Raw genomic sequence first — 5,583 nt, forward strand, 5'->3', positions numbered from 1 at the left:
CAAGGACTTCATTGAAGTCCTTTCCAAAAAGACACAATCACCCAGACCAGGTTTTATCATTGATTGCCAGTGTTCACAAATGGAGTGGTTGCTGAATAGAACTTATTTCTATCTGTCAGTGGCCCACAACTTTGTTTCCTGATACTTTCATTTGTGGTAGTCACAGGAAAGTCCTAGATTGGATTTTCTTGTGCTCCGAATAGACTCACTTTGAGTGTGATAAAATGAGTCACACTAATTATGACTGCTGGGAAGGAACACCTCACCTCTCTGTCTACTCCTAACACACCCACAAGACCTAAAAACATGTATTTCAATTCCTTTAAAAGCAATCACGTTGGCATCACCAAATCAGAAAAGGATTAAAAACTGTAAAACATATATTTCTAGCTTGTTTTCCAATAGATTTATACTTAATGGAGAGAGCAGATACTCCAGAATTGTCAAGACCTTCAGGACAAGGACAAATTACTTCTTGGAAAAGATTTCTTAAAAGCAAGAAACAGTTTATGCAGAGAGATTGATTTATAGAACAAGAGTTTGCAGACCTGCTCCATCAAACTAACTCTGATGATGACATTGTATTGTTTTTGACAAGAGAAATGACTGCTGATGGAATGTAAATATCTAGGAGAAGGAAATAAAAGTTATAACAATTAATTTGACAGACTAAGTCTTAGCAGAAGGCAGCATGTTCAGGGGCTAGACAGGGAACCACGCTGGTATACTAGGAAAAGACTCAAAGGCTGCTGTTGCCTATGTCATTTCAGCAAGAATTGTACACAGGTAAGAATCTTGACTTGGTAATTCCTAGGTCTGTGCATTGTGCACATTCACAGAGAACTCCCAACTGGATCTGCAAAGTACCTCACACCCACCTAAACCCTTCAAACATCCAAAAACTAGCTGCAACAGTGCCTGAACTCTTTAAAAAGCCTGATCCTTCACACAATTCAGCCACTTTATTTTTAAAATGCAGCGCCAGAAAGAGATGGTTGTGGTGGTTAAGGTGACTCTCCTTTCATATAATAGTTACCATGTTTACTCAAATCCAAGACAAGGATCTTTTTTTTTTTTTGCCCCATCAGCATGGTCAAAACAAGACTCATCTTGGATTTGAATACCAACCAAAGGCAAGCAATGGCTCAGCTCTGGCTTTGGTCCTATCTACCCAGGCTAGAATGGCTTGTTTGTCAGGGGTGGAGGCATGCATCCAGGCATGTAGAAAGAGACTGCAGAGGAAGGGGAAACCTACAATCTTCTCTCTCACCCTTTTTCCCACAAGTGTACCTGTCCCATCAGCCTTCCCCCCTCCCTCCTTACATTCTGCTTCTGCTCTGGTCTTTCCACCTCTGACCAGGCCCAAACAGGAGCTATCACCACTTCTCCCTGCCCAGGATGGGGCCAGGCAGAACTACCATTGCTGCTGAAATCCCCAATCTGGAACAGAATTGCAGCAGAAGGTGACGGGGTGTGGGCAGCGAGTGTGGGGCAGGTATGGGAGGAAGTATGGGTGGGAGGGGGGGCAAGCTGCAGATGGGAGCAGGAAGTGGGAGGGCAGGGGAACCAGGCACAGGCAGGGGGCAGGTGGCATTGAGGCATGTAGCAGGGGGCCACATAGTGGGGGACAGATATGGTGGGGATAGGCATAGGGATGGGGGGGACAACAGGCAGGGGAGCAAGAGGCAGAGGTCTGGCCCCTCAACTTCCACTGCTGCTTTTCCTGCCACACCAGTTGGGGAGGTACAAATTTAAGATGCCTTGCACTAATTAGATTCTATGCATGGAAAATTATAATTGATTTATATTTTTCCATGTATAGTATCTAATAATTGGTGGGGTTGTGTTACATTCCAAGTTGTCTTGGATTCGGGTAAATAAAGTAGGTGGTTAAAACACTTACCAGGAAATGGAATGCCTGGCTTCTTAGCTTTTATGGACTCTCCCCTTTTAACTAAATGCCTTAACCACAAGGCTGCAAACTAGCCCTCCCTTTTATGATTAGGACACTCTCCTGGAAGGTGAGATGTGTATTTTATCCCCCTCAGGCTGTGGTAGGCCCACAATCAAGGTCTCTGACTTTGTAAATGAGTACTCTAGCTACTAGGCAGTTACATAAATGTGCCTGCTACTACCACATCTTCCCCTGGTAGCTGCATTTTTAAAGGAAAACATTGAACTGTTCCTTATTCTTTGTTCTTTTATAAAACAATTGTAGGTATCTGTCCTGAAGTGAGGAGTCCTCTGGGCCTTGTATTCTGAAATGAAGGAGGCATTTTTGTGCAGCCATGAGTGAGGTACCTAAACTTCAGAAACAAGCAGGAATTTGAACACAGCCCTGTGTTTAACATTTGCTCTTGGCTGGTGCCAGAATGCTCCTTGCTTACAATGCACATTTTTAGGCTTGTCATTATAAGGTGCCTAACTCCCCGTGTATTGTTCAGTGAGCCGTGATACCCTAGCTTTGCATTTAGGATGTCATTGAATATATTCCCTGTATTCAGAGGGACTTGGGCCTCTTCAGCCTACAGAAGAGAAGGCTGAGAGGGGGCTTGGCAGCGGTTTCCCACTACATCAGGGGAATACATCAAGAATTTGGTGAACAGCTGTTCACCAGGGCACCATGGGGAAGACCAGGAGCAAAAGATACAAACTCCTGAATGACTGCTTCAGGCTTAGCACCAGGAAAAGGTCCTTCACAGTCAGGGTGTCCAGACTGTGGAATAAACTCCCTCCAGTAGTGGTACAGTCACCCATCCCAGAAATCTTCATAAGGAGACTGGACAGTCATCTTGCTGGGGTCACTTGACCCCATTTGTCTTTTGCTGCCTAGTTCAGGGGAACTGGACCCAATGATCTACAGGGTCCCTTCCAGCCCCTAACAATCTATGAATCTATTAATATGTCAGACACCTAAAAGAAGAGTGTTGCAGCACTAAAATTGTAGTCATATAAACCTTTTCCTAGACCTGGTGGGTACCTCTACACAATGCACTTACTGTGGAGTTGCCTAATTAGTTCTGCAGTAAAGCATCATCATCTGTCAGAGTGGTGCTATTAGGCTAGAGAAAACTAATTAACTCCACCATAGGATAGTACTGCCTGACACAAGAGTGATTTACTTCACCACAATGCATGTGTAGACAGTGACCACAACTAGCTGAAGCATAAAGGTGCTACAAGGCAGGGTTGCCTGCCAGCTAGCCCCACACTGTAGCACCCATGTGCCCTAGCCATCTCCTTTGCAGTATGCTGAGCTGATATTAGCAGCCCCTGGCTGGGAGGCTGATCCTCCAGGCTCCCTGTCAGCTGGGGCTGTGCCACCCCAGCTCAATGTGCTGTGTTCCAGGGCGCACGTATAAACACTGTGCCGGGGAGAGAGAAACTCTGGCGCAAACTGCACCAGAGTTTATTGCATCAAATTAATTATAAATTTAGCCTGAGGCAGTTTAGGCATGGACGTTACTCGAGCATGAATAAAAAAAAACTACATGTCTAAATTTGCTTAAATGTGGTTTGTCCATACACATTTAATTATGTTGCTAATAATGCTTTTGCTTATATTTATGTTCCTGGTTTTTGTTTTTGGTCTCATCCAAATGAAAACACTTCGAAGTTTTTAAACTGAAAACTGCCAGCAGGAACATGGATTGCTATTCCATTGTAACTAAGAATTCTGCTTCTTCATATTAAATTCTGCTTAGCTTCACTTGGCCTTCTTCCAGAAGTATCAGGCAACTAAATGCTGGCACCCTTGTAGTTTCTCTACACTGCCTCTGTGTTGTGCCTAGAGGTGTTGCTGTGGAGCACATCCTGCTCACAAGTCCTACTCTGTACATGCTAAATCCTAGAGCAGCTTTGAACATATGCCAAGAAACAGGTGCAAAATGGAGAACCTAAGAGTAGCTCTGGGCACATGCTCAGGACCCCCCAAGGTGGTTAAATTACTTCGTATTCAACAGTTGGCATGCATGGAGGGGGAGCGATTTAATGGGAAATGATTAATAGTGGATTTCCTAGGTGTGGCATCAAGGTCTTAAACATGCCCTTAAACCCCAAGTGCCACTAAAGAAGAGACTAGTCATCATTTATGAATAAACTTCTACCATTAGAAATACAGAAACTTGCTTCTATGACACCTTCCTCAAGCTAAAATCCAGGAGGCAGATCCAGAGTTACTTTTCAGGTGCTATGGAAGATTATGATGCATAGGAGGAAAACTAAAAGAGAGATGCAGTGATGAAAGGGGTGACTTTTGTAGGTGGTATCAGCTTCTTCTAACTTGAAAGTTGATTTATTTTTATCATATTGTGCAGTCTTCTTTACCTGGCCTATAACATTGCTAGAGAAGCTTCTCTATTCTTCCTCATTGATCATTTCTGACTTGTGGTTGAACATCTTATCCGAGAATACCTTTCTGAAGTGTTCTTCATTGGTCTCACTCTATTGTTAAAAAGCTGGCATGGCCTCTTTGAATTAGGTTCTAAAATCTATCCAGAATGTACTTCCCTCTGATTCTTTAATGTACTTTGTGAGGATCCCCTTTCATGGCAGCTAATGAGCTGTCCCACAAATGCTCTGAACATTGTCATCAGCTAACTTCATGGTGCTCCTGCATTCATATTTTCTTTTTTCTCCAGGAGCTTTAAGTGAGAATATCTGAGTCCAGTGTTAAAACCATTCCCTCTTAGCAACCTTCTTCAAAGCCATAAGGAAGATTACTATAAGACTCCACTGAACAGGTGATAGTTATCACAAAGTGCCTTTCCTCCATGCTTGCTTTTATGCTTTTGAAAAGTCATTAATGGCTTTGTAATGATCAGAAAGGTTAGAATTCCATCTGTTGGCTGCATGTTTTGTGCCTAACTGTTTGTTACTACTTTTCTAGATGTTAAAAGCAGTAAGAGGATACCTGCCATGCCCTGCAAATTCTTTTTATTTTAACATTTGCCTGAAATGTTGTGAACAATTCAATATTGGAAGAAGGGAAAACAAAAAAATGAATCTTGCAAATTCTTTGTTCCTACTGGCTCAATCCCTTTTCTCTCCCATCTTAAAAGATCAGACAGCTGAAGTAATTCAGTGGAACAACCATAACACTGACACCATGTAAATTCTAATGCTGATTCTGCCACTGAGTGTCTCTGTGGTTTTGGGGAAGAAATTTAACATGCTCACCTTTCATTTCTATTTCAGTAAAATGAAGATAATATTTTCCCTACAAGAGGATTTGTGATTGATTAATTAAGTAAAGTTTTTATGGGTCCATGAAGATATACAGGGTTTTAATAGCTGAGAAACTGCCAGATGCTAACTACTTAAGATTTGTCTCCATGATATCCCTTGGTTTGTGCCCATTGAGCACTGTCCACTTTCTCCCCCTCATACCACATCTGGAAATGTGACAGTGAAACTATACCTTCCTCAGCAGCTCTTGAGATCTCTGCATAGAGGCATGGGAGACATACTTGCTGATCTTTCCACACAGTTTCACCGACCTCTTGATGAAAACTGACAAAATGAGACGTTCAGGAACCACTTTAGGTCAAGATTAAAAAAAAAAAAAAGAACTAAAAACCCCTC

Source organism: Gavialis gangeticus, unplaced genomic scaffold, assembly GCF_001723915.1.
Source record: "Gavialis gangeticus isolate Ggan-Ray unplaced genomic scaffold, GavGan_comp1, whole genome shotgun sequence".
NCBI classification, from domain to species: Eukaryota; Metazoa; Chordata; order Crocodylia; family Gavialidae; genus Gavialis; species Gavialis gangeticus.